Raw genomic sequence first — 14362 nt, forward strand, 5'->3', positions numbered from 1 at the left:
CCTTTAAAATGGCATCTTTTCGGGGCACTGGGTGGCTCAGTCGGTTGAGCGTCTGCCTTCAGCTCAGGTCATGATCCCAAGGTCCTGGGGTCGAGCCCCACATTGGGCTCCCTGCTCAGCGAGGAGCCTACTTCTCCCTCTGCCTGCCGCTCCCCTTGCTTGTGCTCTCTCTCTCCCAAATAAACAAATAAGTAAATAAAATCTTTAAAAAAAGTTTAATAAAAAAATGCATCTTTTCTGAGCAACAGCTTGCATTTGACTCACGCAGCAGACTTCAGGACACCACTCTGCGACTCTCACGTGGACCAGTAGGGCAGGGAGCATCATTCCCATTTTGCAGATGGGCTGAGGAGTGCAGAGATGAGCCCACAGCCACAGGGCCCAGACATCACCTGGGAGTCAGGATTGAGGCTCGGGTGCTTTTCCCGTTGCTGTCAAACCACAGTGGCCCAGAGAACGCCTTTGGAGGGAGGACAGGTGAGGGGCCTCGTGTGGGGAGCAAGTCTGGGTGTTGTGCACGGCACTGCGGGGCGAACGGGCCTGTTAGTGCCAGTTCCCTGACATGGGCGCTGGGGTGGGGGTGCGGGCGTGATGGGGCTCAGAGCGCAGGGCCCGGGAGCTGCAGCCCTGGTCCTCGTCCTGGAGCTTTCTCACTAAGCCACGGGCCTGGAGTGAGCGCTGGGCTGGCCTGATCCTGCTGTACCCCTAGGAGACTTTCCAAGGTGGCCCCCCTCCCCGCCGGCTTTCCCTGCTCACATGCCAGGAAACTGCCACGTAACCTGTCCGTAAGCGCAGCCAGGAGATCAGGGAGCCGGTGTCTGGCCCCCACACCTGTCTGACTTCCACGTCTGATCTTCGTGCTGAGTTACTTCCTAAGGCTTTCTGAGAGTGTATCAAATCCACTTAATTATCTCTGGGAGACATACTCGCTTTAGAAAAGGAAACATTTACCATGGCCACTTTATGATAGTTTGAAACATGGCATTTGAAATACAATATTCTTAATGGTGCCTTCCTCACCGTGTCTCCGGCTTCTCTTACGGGGGCTTCTGTGCTCTGATGACGGTCCTCGGGGAGAAGAAGGTCATGCTGTCTGTCGGGGTTGAAGGAGCAACACTGAGCTCACCCGTGGGCGGCGGCCTTCCGAGCCGTGGAGGTGGCGCTGTGGGGGGCGCTGCGGGGGCGCGTGACCCAGGGAAAGCACCTGGCCCTTCTGATGTCCTTTCCCCGGTTGCAACTGCAGCCGAACAGCACCTCCCTCCAAATGAGATTTTGAACATTCAGTGCATGTCCCACCGAATCTCCGGTAGGTTAGGAGCGCTCAGTAAATAGGGGGGCCAGGGAACATGCAGGGCGTTCATGGAGGTGGAAATTTCAGTGAAATAAGAATACTTTTTTGGTATACAGTCTTGTGTTTTATAAATGATCGCTGGGACAGCAGCAACCACGCCTCATGACAGAGCTAAGGAATCTGTAAAAAAAAATAGGAATTTGCATCTATTTTTTACTAAGTTTTGACGAGTTGAGATAACTGAATGAGAGAAAACATCCTTCACTAAACTTGCAGCATGCGGAGTGTAAAAATCCTAATTTGAAGTCCTTCGGAACTAGAATGGCCAGATGTGACCCTTAGAGGGCTTATTTCAAAGTCACAATTTCAAAAGTCCCTCACAGACTTCCATAGGTCCACAGGCACCCCGCCTCTCTGCACACGCCAGCTCAGAGTGCCAGCTATAAATTGATGTCTCCCAGGTGGAGGGACTCAAGCTTCCAGAAATGCCCCAGGGGACGTCGGCTGGTCCCAGAGCTGATTACAGCACCGCTCCACACGGTTGGAGAATGTCTTCAAGAAACTGCAAATGTGTCTGTGATTGAGCTAAGGCAATGCCACAGCTGCAACAAACAAGCCCAGAAATGTGTAATCACTTCCACATGCTAGAAGTTTCTCACTACGGGCCAGAGTGGGTGTTAGTGGTGGGCAGGCCGCTCTGCTCCAAGACGCAGGTTCTCCTCATCCTCGCGGCTCCGCCCCGCTGGCCGAGCTTCCAGGGTGTCTGGGCTCATCCAGGCCCAGCCCGAAGACGAAAGAAAGCGTGGAGGAGCCGGTGGAGAAGCACTTGGGTGGTGTTTCTGGATCAGGCCTGGAGCTGGCTCACAGCACTGTTGGTGAGACGGGGTTTCTCAGGCTCGGTCCTACTGACCTTCGGACTGCCGGTTCTTTGTTGTGGGGCTGTCCTGAGCGGGATGTTCCCTGGCCTCTGCTCCCTCCTCCAGATGTGACAACCAAAGATGTCTGCAGACATTGCTAAGTGTCCCCTGGGGAGCAAAATCGCCCTGGCTGAGAAGCACTGGGTTGGAACTCAGTCGCACGGCCACACCTAACTACGGGGAGGCCGGGAAACCCATGTCTGGATGGATGAGCAGAAAGAAAATCAGCTGGTTTGGAGCCTGCCGGCCTGTCTCTTTCGCAATGACCTTTAGCTTGCTGGTGCCTTTCCTGCTGTGGGCGCAGGGCTGCCGCAGAGCCGGGGCCCAGGGGGAGAGGGCAGGTGCAGGAACTGGGGGAACGGCACTGCGGACTTGGGTCAGAGGAAGAGAGGCCAGACACCACCACGGTGTTCCGGGCCACTGACTATTTGTGAATGGGGGAGGTTTGAGAGAGGGTGCAGAGAAGGAGGAAATGGTTGCTTTGGAACATCCTCTTGCAAGTCACGAACCCTTTTTACGGATCTGAGTGTGTTCCAGGCTGCCCCGGAGCGGGAATGGACGAGGCCCGCAGCCCTGTCACAGGGAGGGCCTTTGATAGCTTTGTCTTGCCTGAGGTCCCTTGAATTCTGCAGAGGAGGGGAGATGTGGAAATCTGGAGTTCGGGTGTCTCCTCAGGGAGGAATTGTCTTCTGGAAGGCCCGCAGAGGGGATTGCACGTCGGCCTCTTTCGTATATTGTGTGTTCCTATTATTTATACCTGAAAGAAAGCAAGAGGAAACATGTAGGAAGGTGTTTTCTTGGTTCTTTTATTAACGTTTACATGAGTTAATGAACACGCAAACAGATCTGATGAAAACATGTTAGTAATAAAAGAACAAAGTTGGTTTTAAAGTCGGAAGTCACTGGCATGTGAGCAATCAGACCTGACCTCAGGCTGGAGAAGAAGACAGGTTTTCCAAGCTCAGAAACTGCAGCCAGTGTGAGTGGCAGCACAGAGGAAGGGGAGCTCAGGGACGTCCCTCTGTTCCTCTGTCCCTCCGTCCCTCCTTCCCTCCTTCTATCCAATACATGTTCTCTGAGCACCTACTATGCTCCAGGCACTTTCTTAGGGACTAGGGCAAAATCTGAGAGCAAAACTAGGGCGTGTGCCGAATTCTAACGACAACCTAAGGGAGGCAGGTTCAGCTTAGAGGCTCCATTTTACCATGAATAAGAAGCCAAGCCTCAGAGAGGTTAAGTAACAAGTCTGAGGTCACAGAGCCACTAAGTATGGGGATCAGGGAGCAAAGCCAAGGGTGATAGATGTGCTGTTTCTGCTTCTTTCAGTCAAATAGTAAGGAAATTATTCTCAAGTAGAGGAGATGAACCCACAAGCCACGTTTCCATGTCTGCTCAGGGGTTGAAAGTCATGTGGGCCTTGAAAGTAATGGGACCTTGCCATTTTGTTCTTGAAAGCACTGCCAGAAAAGACCTGATTAGAATGATCTGGAAGCTTCTGGAAAACATGGATTTGTAGACTTTTCCTCCCCTAACTATTCCATAAGTTAGGGGTGGGATGAGGAATAAGGCCAGGACTTTCTTTTTTCTTTCTTTTTTTTTTCCCCACAAGATTCCTAGGCCATCCTGGGGTTTGCTTTAAGCTCCCCAGACCTCCAGCTTCTTAGCAGAGGTGGAAAATAGGACTGCAGAACCCACATTTTAGATATGATCCCCCAGGTGACTGTTCTAACCATGTGTGATGAGAAGTGGCCATCTGATCATGTAAGGAAGGTCCTGGTCCAGGAAAGAACCGCTCAAGCTCACACATGTTCCACTGAAACACACAATCACTTATCATCAAAATAAATTGGTTTGTTCACTTCTGAATACAAACCACACAGTACTAGAGAGATCAAACAACGAGTTTTTAAAAAACCAATCTGAAGTGATCTTTGTGCTGGCGTGGTGATCACATTCTGCTTTTCGTTTTTATTTCATACCATTTCTACCCCCAAGTGTCTTTAGCTTTTCGTCCTGCTATTCTCTGCAGGCAAAGGGCTAGCAAATACCATCTTTGCTGTTTTGTAAGGGCTGCGGTACGTCAGCCATCCGTGGGGTCTTGACCTGCCCCTTCTGGCCCTGCCAGCTGTGACCCTGACCACCCCAGGATTTCTGGGGGCAGTGGTCGGCCTGCCTCCGCAACCTGACTTTTTAGGGGAGCCACACAACCAGTATACAGTAAACATCCACACTGTTGAGCGAAATCATTGTAAGTCCAACACACCGGGAAGGAAAAAGGGCCCAGATCTCCTCACGGCCGGACTGGAGGAGGCAGAGGGTACATTCCCTGAGGCCAAAGCGGGGAGCTGCCCAGAGAGCAGAGAAGCAGGGACACGCAGCCTCTGTGTCCCCGGAGAGGGGCTGACGGAGGTGTCCTCCTTCGCTGGAAACCAACAGCACCAAGAGGGAAATGGCTCAAAACGTTCGATGTCACTGCCACTATGGACATGTCAGCGTTATATATTTGGGAGGAAAGGTACAGTTTATTTATTTATTATTTTATTTATTTATTTATTTATTATTTATTTATTTATTAATATTTATTATACAGTTTATTTATTTATTTATTTATTCAATGTTTAAGCTCAGTGAACCCTTAGCTTCTATTCTTTTTCTTTGTCAGTGGCACGAAAGCATGGCTGTTTAGGAAGGACATCGTGGCCGCTGCCGTGGGGCCTTCTCTACAAAGGGGACGTTAATGGTGCGGACCCTGCGAGGAGGGCCACGCGGGCATTCGTCCCCGGGAAGCTGGTGGGAGCTCGCTGCCGGGCTCCCCTCAGCCTTTCGAGGCTCATTATTTAAGCCTTCGGTGAGAGAACAGCATCTTTGAAGCAGCTGGTTGGGCCGGCCTCCTCGTCCGGACGGTTTCTCGGTATTTGGCCTTCACGTGACATAGAACATACGCTGGATTCCTCGCCTTTTCCAGTTTGGTGTTTTCTTCAGCTCAAGTGACTTGTCGTGTTTCAGAAAGATTTTGCTTTTTAGGTCATAAAGGGGAGCTTGAAAACTGGAAAAATTTTTGTTTTGTTTTAATGTCTTGACTGTGTGCTGAATGTGTGCAGGGTCTGGGAGTAAGGGCTGAGAGCGACAGATCTGCGCGTGGAGGGGTCCTGAGGGCGCGTCTGACCCGTCCTAAGGAGCGGCAAGGAAGATTCCGTCTGGGGCTCAGGGTCAGCACTGAGGCAGAGCGAAGGCGGCCTGCACGCCCCCATTCCCTCTCCTGCCAGGCCGTTTGGTTCTCTGTATAGTACTCACACCCTTGGAATGTTCTTCTCTAACAAGGGCCTGGAGAGCAGGGCCTCATGTACCCTTGGCACCCCGTACCCACTACGTATGCTGTGCGTGGCACGGAACTCACGGATGCACACACGAACATGCCTGTGAAAAGTTGGCATCCTGAGAATTCTCTGCATCCAAGTCTCTGTTCAGTGATCCTCATTTTATTTTTTTGAAGATTTATTTAGTTATTCGCGGGGGTGGGAAGGGACAGAGGGCGAGGCAGAGAAAGAATCTCAAGCAGACTCCTCGCTGAGTGCAGAGCCTGACGTGGGGCTCCATCCCAGGGCCCCAAGATCACGACCTGAGCCGAAACCAAGAGTTGGATGCTTAACCGACTCAGCCCCTCAGGCGCCCCAGTGACTCTCATTTTAAAATAAGAGATCAGTGGCTCCAGTTGCCCCCAAATCAGTGGGAAAGGGGCAATGAGAAGGGCTGAGTGCAAACTGAAAGATGTCTGGCAAAGCAAGGAATCCGGGGTAGAAAGAAAGGTTGGAGACCGCGGAGCTGATGCGGTGTGCGGGGCGTGTGGAGCTGAGCACAGGCATGCGTAACCGTCCACCAGCGGGTTTTGACCATCAGGGAATGATACCAAATGTTATTCGATCCATAGAGATCACGAGAACACTGGGAACCGATTGCTTTTCAAAAACTATGACACTCACACGGTCCGAGTTTCCTTTTGTTGTTTAATTTTTAACTGACAGCACCTCCTTTGCGTTTGCTGCTGGAGAGAAAATCGTACCTGGAGGTGATGTGTGGCTTACCAGAAATAGTGTCATGGATGGGTGGGGAAAGACAGCACGGACTTCTCAAAGATGTCACGATTTTCTGAAATAACTGTTTTCTTTCCCACGACAGCCCTTTGAAAGTGCAAATAGATGCTGACCCAGAGCTTTCTCCACCTCTCCCGCTACCCACTGACTGTGTCCTCCCAGATTGGACCAACACAATGGTACTTGGAGGTGGGTCTTTGGGAGGTGATCAGGGCCAGATGAGGTCATGAGGGTGGGGCCCCAGGATGAGATTAGCGTCCGGATAAGGAGAGGCTCCAGAGAGTGCTGCCCCCACCCCATGCAAACCAGCCGGGGAGCTCCCATGGGATACTGAGCCTGCCACTGCCTTGATCTTGGGCTTCGAGCCTCCAGCACCGTGAGAAAGAAACGCTTGTCTTGTAAGGCCCCCAGTCTATGCTGTGTTGTTACAGCTGCCTGAACTAAGGACCCCATCTCAATCCTGGATCCCTGGGGCTCCCTCTCTGAGGACTGCTCCCTCTGAGAAGTCCCTGCCGCCCTGGCCTAGGTCTGGGCATCAGTCTGGCCCCTCTGGTCCCTCGTAGCTCCCTCACCCCCACCTTCTGGATGACTTCCCGACTCTGACTGGCCTGAAGGCCCAGCAGGTTCCGCCCCGACCCACTTTCCAGCTGCTGTGACCACCGGCTCCTCCCACAGGTATGTGCTGCTGCTCCCTGACACCAAGTTCTCATGGGTGCCGGGTGGGGGTTTGTTCCCAAGGGACCCCCTTCATTTCCACCCCCCCTTCAGGGCCTGGTCCTTTTTGTCCTTCAGGCTCTGATGTCACGTCCCCTAGAATCGTTCCTGGCCCCAAGGTGGACCCTCCCAATGCTCCCTCCCCCAGAGCCCCGCCCTCACAGCTGGTTCTGGAAGCTCCCGCAGCAAAGGGACTGAGGTGGCCCCAGGCAGGTGGGGCAGCTTCCCACGAGGCAGCTTCCGGAGGCAGAACTACTTGTCTCCAGGCCCTGGGGCAGCCGCTTTCAGTGTCTGACTGGGAACTTGTCAGGAATGCAAATTCTCGGGCCTGCCCCAGGCCTGCTGAATCATTCTGGGGAAGGGAACCAGAGGTCTGTTTGGGGCAGCCCTCCAGGGGGTTCCGAGGCCCACGGGGGCTTCTAGCCAGTCACCCCTGGTTGGACTAGGACGTGTTGTTCATGAGCGTCTGGTTGAGGGAGGAAACACAGCTGGAAGTGCCCAGTGACAGTCCAAGGCCCAAGTGGTGGACGTTTCCCCGCGTTCTTATCAGGCCTGGACATGGCGTGTCCCATGTGTGCAAACTCATAAAACGGTATTGCCAAAAGTGAACCCTAAAGGTCATTCTGTGCCCTTTCTTGAGTTCCAGTTGAGCAGCACAGGTCTGGAGCCGCTCAGCTGCCTCAGCAGAGGCCTCCCGGGGAGCGGGTCCGGCTCTGTGCCGCAGCCTGGGCCGCGGGGGGCAGAGACCCTGGCAGAGCCGGTGGGGGAGGGGCTCCCAGCTGGAGTGCCCCCCAGCCCCTTCCTCGCCCCCCCCCAGGCTGCCTGGGGGCGGGGTGCTGGGGTCACGAGTGCTTATGCCACCTCCTGACAGGCCCACCCCAATTGTTGGAGGCTTTCTGAGAATTGGGAGTACAGGGCTCCCTTTTTTCCTTCCGTTTTTGCTGAATTCTTGGGCAAAGGGGAAATTTGCGAAGTCTACACACCAGCCTGTGCCATGGTGAGAAATTAAGAGCTGAGTGGGGCCGGGTCTTTCTCTCCTCCAGAGAGCTCATAAGCAAGGCCACATGGGGGACAGACACGTGTAACACACGCGCCCCCTTCTTCCCCTCAACAAACCCAAGCATCGGATTTCCAAGCAATGGTGTCAGGACTGGCGTGACCACATATTTAGTCTCTAAAGCAGGATGTATGTGAGAGCTACGGGGGGGACCATTAACATCCTGGAGCCACGACACGAGCAGGGGTGAACCCCGGCTGTCCTGGGCAAGCGTGCAGCGTGGCCGTCTATGAAGTGGCTGAGGGTAGTTATGAAGGATTTCCACTGACATGTTGCAACGAGCAAAAACACAACACCCAGTCGTTATAAAAGGTGCATGTCTCGCCGTAATCTATGGGCACCAGAAAGAGGGACTTCCATGGCCCTCAAGGTCAAGTGGAATGAGACTTAGGGATGGCGTGGCATGAAGGGTGGCAGTTGGCCATGTGAGGACGCAGCGGGCTCCAGTCACCAGTTCTGGGGAGCTTCTAGTTTCCGCCCAGCCAGTCTATCTACTACACCAGTGGGGCCAGAGTCATTTTCTGCTGGCAGAACTGGGATCCGGCCATTCTCCTGCTCCAAGCCTCTCACCAGCCCCTCACAGCTGAAAGAGGTAGGACTTCCTCTGGAAGCCCCCATCCTGCTGTCACCCCCGGGTCTCTGTCACCAGGTTCCGTGACCCTGCACCTCTGCTCGGAGGTCCCGGAATGCCTCTTCCCTGCTGGTTCACAGGAGGCCTTCCAGCTGTTTCTCACACCCCCTCTCCTGAAAGGCCTCCCTGGTCACCCTCAGGCAGGGCCAGCTCCCTGTTTTACTCCTACACCTCTGGGGGTCTCATCCACCTGGCTAGGCCACAGTGACACCTGGGAGGGAGATGCCTTTCTCACTCATCTCTCGCCCCCTCAGGGACCATCACAGACTAGGTGCTTCCAGATTAGCTGCTGAACTGGTTAACTTTTCTCTTCCTACATATCTCCAGGGAGGACAGGCTTCCACTCCCTGAGTGGCCTCCAGGGTTGGGGAGAAGGGACATTAGGGAATCTCAGTTTCAGGAGGGATGCCGGGGGGATGGTGTGTTCACCTGGGATGAGATGACCTGCTCAAGAGTATACAGCATGGCCCTGGGGTCTTACCAGGCGGGCTGGGGGGTTGCTTACGCGAATTCTCCTGTCCCCTGCTCTGCCTCGCCTGGCAGGCTAGTTCTAAAACACCAGCAAGTGATTCAAGAACCCAGCCCCCTTCTCTTCTTCAGCTGCCATGGGAGTGAAGCGGTTGGTTCCCTCCTGAGTGGTTTCCACAGGGGACAGAAACCCAGCCCTTTGGGACAGTGGCCCACTGCTCACCTCTTCAGCCTGACTTCCAAGCACCATCCCTGCCTCTCAACGCTCAGTCCCTCACAAGTGTCTCCAGGCCCCCCTGTAGGCCCGAGCGTGCCCCCCCCCCCAGTTCACTGGAGTTCCCACATACACCCCCACCCAGATCTCTGCTCTTCACCAGCCTAGTATGGGGGTCTCGCATTTAAGACTGAGCTAATGCAACACCTTTTGTGGCCTAAGCCTTCACTTACAAGAGGCCATTTCCTGCATCAGGTCCCCACCCTGCCCTGTGTAGGGTGCCCCCGAGGTGTGAAGAACCTTCTGGGTGAGCACTTGGCACACAGTAGACACAATTATCTCCTTCCAGATCTGCTTGGTGTTTCTGGTCCACTGTTGCTCCCCCAGCCAAGCACATAAACGCCCTCAATGAACATTCATTGAATGAACAAATGAACAAATTTATTTTATTCTCAGCAAAAATAAAATGATAATGAGTAAAAAACAACAGCACCAATTCTCAGGTATCCATTGTAAGAAACAAAAAGATCCAGATATGTTACTTCTTTCTCTGGAATGAAGAATGATGTCCAATGTTGATTGTCTTATTTAACTGACACAAATCTTTTACTTCCAGAACACTCTACCTTGGCTCTGAGAGATCCAGAGCCCAGCCACCAGGTTTGCGGGCTGCGTGGCACCTTTGGACCATCGGAGGGCCCGAGTGGGGAGACGCGTGGCCTCTCTCTGGATTCGTGGTACCCAGAAAGCTTGGAGAGAAAAGTGCAAACATTGGTTGGTATTTTGTTGCTTGAATGAATTGATTTGGTAAGACTGTGGGATGGGAAGTCAGCTTGCTATTACGGCTCTTGCCGTACTCGTTTCCCGAGACGAGGCAGCAGCGCAGTCAGGCAGGGAAGCAGGTGCAGCGTGAGTGTCTCGGTGGCCACGTGTCTGCTCCTGTCCTATGGCCCATACTTGCTATGCTTCTGGAAGTCTCTTTAAATTTTGAACGTTATCACTGTCATTTCAAAAGGGAGGGAGAAAATACATTTTCTTTTTTGTTAGTTTTAATGTCACTCCTTTAGAAGTTTACTCCCAGAGAGCACTCCCTGGATGCCCTGAAATTTCTGATTGATTTCCTAGTGGAAATCAGCATTTTCAGAGCTGGTCCATGATAGATCAGGAAGTTGGGAATTTGCCCCGGGAGGGAAGTACCACTGACATTTTGCTCTAAAAGGACATTTGCACTGAATCTTCATGTTTGGTTCCTCCTCTCCCCTGTAAAACAACACTGCTCACAAATCCTACTGGAACTTTCTCGAGTCAGGACCAAGCCGGTTCCCTCCTCCCCTTCTCTGTGCTCCCGACATGTCTCTCTTCCTGCTCAGTTCATGGTCCTTTTGAAGATTAAGAATTGAGGCTATTTAATTGGGGGGAAGTTCAGGAGCGATTGGGAAACACTATCAAGGATTACGAAAGGCGTCTGCCTGCCCATCTCTTGTTCTGCACAGAGCTCTTCTGCTTCTATCCAGGGAAAAAGTGTGTGTGTGTGGGGGGGGGTGGTACTGCAGCAGGTGACCTTCCAGCCCATGCCAGCTGGTCACGAAGCAGAGAGGCCGTGCTGAGCCATGACCCAAGCCTCTTTTCTGATGGGGATGCCTAAGATGCGATCTGTCCAGAACATTGGGCCTCCCGTTTTCTGAACAAGCTGGTGGGAAGCGTCAGCACTGAGATGTGGTGAGAAGGTCAGTGTTCTGGGGTGGATGGAGAGAGTCGAAAGCGGGAGCCACACAGATTCACCCCTCCGCTGTGCTTATGGTCGAAGGCAGGGTGAGTGAGAGCTGTGGCGGAGAGGACACAGTTGAATGAGCCATCATCCTGGAGGTAACTCAGCGCCGAGCCGCGGGAGCAACCTGCTGAGTTCCATCGTTGTCAGATATTGCTAAGAAGAGACTCAACAATGAACCAACAACCGAGCGCCCACGATGGGATAGATGCGTTCGTTCATTCATTCATTCATTCAATGTAAGCCTCAGTGCTGTGGCAACAACTAGAATGGGACAGAGGAAGCACACATGGAAGACGCAGATTTGTAGGGGAGGCAGGTGAATGAATGTGTAAGTCGGGATGCAGGGTGGTAAGTTCTGGGACAGAGGCTAGCTGGGGGCTGGGAGACAAGATGTCCCCACAAGGTGGGCCTTACAAGATGGTGGGCAGGGCGTGCAGTTATGACCATGCGCAGGAGGATAGGCAATAATAATATGCACCGCGCCAGGGGCCCGTCCTAAATACCTGATGTGCTCCCGGCTCTGGAGGGGAGCACTGTTATTCTCCCTGTGGCGGTTTGAACTCCAGGTAGGGAATTCAAGCAGAGAGAAGCGGGGAGGGTGTGGACAAGCCTGCCGCTTCCACGGGCGTCCTGGGGGACTCGGGACTGTGGAGCTGGCCCCGTGGACGGTGGTGCTCCTTGCAGGGCGGCTCTTGATGGGGGCGGTCAGTGGTGATTTCGAAGCAGGTGAGGAACAAGGTAAGATTTACTCTTCAGAGAGATCCCTGGAGCCTGGATGCAGGGTTGCCTGGAAGGAGTAGAAGAAGAGGCATTGGCCAGGGAATGAGGATTGCAGTCAGTGGGAGATGGGAGGGAGGGCAGGTCAGGCACTTGTTCCGACACGGACACCGAGGCTCACAGTGGACCTCGGAAATACAGCAGGTATAGTGTAGGATTCCAGCACAGCTTTCTTGACTCTACGATGAATGGGCTCTCCATCATGCCATGGAAACTGAGTGTGACCTTTTGTCCTCCCAGTTCTGTGATTTTTGTCTAAATCTTTCCCTCCAGCCCCGCGGGCTACGATTGGGTCTCTCTCAGGGTCATGGAAGGGAGAAACCTTTTCCTCTGAGCTTTTCCCTTTAAGTTCCACTTCACTAGGCATTTGTGGGCTTTGAATGGAGAGAGCCCAGGCTCCTGGCTCACATGAGTTAACCAGTGGTCCAGAAAGCAAATCAGCTCCTGTGTGTGGCCAGCCATGGTGGCTGCTGCCAGGGTCCCCAGAGAACTCCCCGGTAACTAGCAGACAGGTGCATCCCTGTCTTCCCTCAGGGTAGAGCTCGAGGTGGTGCAGCTCTCAGCAACCCCCTGATTCTCTCCTGTGTGGGACTGTCAGGCCTGCAGAACTGAATTGATTCACTTTTGACTGAAATACACATTTTAAATGTTTAGTTGCTTCTGGTAAGTTTTGTTTAGAGTGAGTTGAAATTAGAGCCTATGAGAGAAATGTAAAAATCTTCCTTAAACTCTAAAAATAAGTACACTTCTTGGCTAGGATCCAAGAGTAAGAAACTTCATCCAAAATGATAATTATCTGGAAAAGTGAAGGAGTCCCGTTCGGGGAGAAAGGGTTTTGACCATAACTTGTCAGGAGTAAGCATTGGGCAGGCTTTCTGCGGAGTCCTCCGTGCCCAAAGGGAGGGGCTTTGGTGGACCTGCCCGGTGGCTGCTTCTCGAATTTCTGTCTGTGCCTTTAGGGAAAAGGCTGAGGCACCAACAAAGCTGAGTGGCCCCCTCCTTTTCCTTTGAAACCTACGGTGCAATTAATTACCAGATTCAGCCCCATGCACCTTCCTTTGATAAGCCCTGGTTTGCTTGGCCAGTGCTGCCTAGCTTCTAGAAGCTTCTACAGAAGCTCAACCTTCTTGGTGATTGCAGTTTCCTGCCCAGCTTGGCAGCTTCCGGCAGGATGCACACACATCCGCTGGGTCCCAGGCCAGCTTGAAGCCTCTGGCGTGTGCATTTACTGGTTCCTTGGGTAACAGAGGAAAAGGGTGTTGAACAGTATTCCATGTGAAGGAAAGCTCCCAGCTCTTGAACTGAAGTATTTAGGTAAAAGTATTTTGATTTTACGAAAGGTGGAGGGAATTTGTAGACAGAAGAGTTTGCTGGAGACCAAGACAGGAATGAATGGTTTTTGGTTCTAACTGTCTTCTTGTATTTTTTTTTTTTCCTTTCTCTCATTTTCTCCAGAAATCAAACGAAAGGAATTATTGTTGAAGGCAAGTGCACCACGAGCCATAGCTGTGAACGCTGAAACAGTTTGCATTTCATAGTGAACCTGAGCCAGAAACAGAGGAGATATTGGTAATACTGATCCCATCTTTACGTAAAAGTTAATTGTTTCGCTCACCATGGGTTTTTGCATGACTTTTGATTTCTTAAATACTCCGTTAAAATATGATTTATCTTGACCACTGAGTTTTTTGACATCCCCTTCAATTTTGCACTCCATACCTCTCAGACCCTCCTGGTCCTGGCCTGGGGCTGAGCCCGTGCTCTTAGCTATCACTGCTAACCTTAGTTAGATTCTCTGACGGGGGGAAAGAAAACAGACTCACTCAGGCCTCCCCTGGCCCCTCTGCCTGGTCCCCCTTCTCTCTCCTCTGGCACCATTTCCCCATCCCTCAAGGGCCTGCTCAGATGGGTCCTTCACAATGAGGCCATTGTAGTTCCTCCCACCTTTGGAGAATCTTCTTCCCTGCCCTACGCCCACAACACGTGTGCCCACCTGTGCTGAATAACCCTGTTCTTCGTGAGTGTAACTTTTCCCCGCATCCACATTTGTCCTCCTCGCAGGTGGGGAGCTCTTTGAGCTCAGGCACAGGCACGTGTTTTATTTATTTATGTCTTTGAATGGTTTTCCTAGCGTGTGGTTGGTGGGCACCCACTGAACGCTTAAAATGGAGTTGTTGGGTGCTAACATGGTTTTGCTAAGTATGAATATACCAGGAGTTTGAAAAAAGAAACTGGTCATGTGTGAGTCCCTTCCTCTGTTCCTGTGACTGGGGGGCCCTTCCAGGGGGCGAGTGATTGGCAGCTTGTGGAGTGGGCCAGGCTGGGAAAGGTGGTGGTGCCTGGGAGTGCAGCAATTTGGAGAATTGGGAATGTCATGACGGGAGGTCTTGTGGCTGGTTGGAGAGGGTAGGGGACGGGGCTGGAGGCGACG

General features: G+C 52.6%; 1 long non-coding RNA gene across 1 annotated transcript; it reads left to right on the plus strand.

Annotated features, from left to right (window-relative positions):
* The first annotated feature begins 2003 nt into the window (after window positions 1–2003).
* Window positions 2004–14122, plus strand: LOC103656125. The gene is made up of 5 exons (XR_566654.2): window positions 2004–2166; window positions 6385–6478; window positions 6863–6974; window positions 10000–10157; window positions 13387–14122. It is a non-coding gene; the product is annotated as an uncharacterized LOC103656125 (long non-coding RNA).
* Window positions 14123–14362: the final 240 nt, after the last annotated feature.

Source organism: Ursus maritimus, unplaced genomic scaffold, assembly GCF_017311325.1.
Source record: "Ursus maritimus isolate PB19 unplaced genomic scaffold, ASM1731132v1 scaffold_6, whole genome shotgun sequence".
In the NCBI taxonomy this organism is placed as follows: Eukaryota; Metazoa; Chordata; class Mammalia; order Carnivora; family Ursidae; genus Ursus; species Ursus maritimus.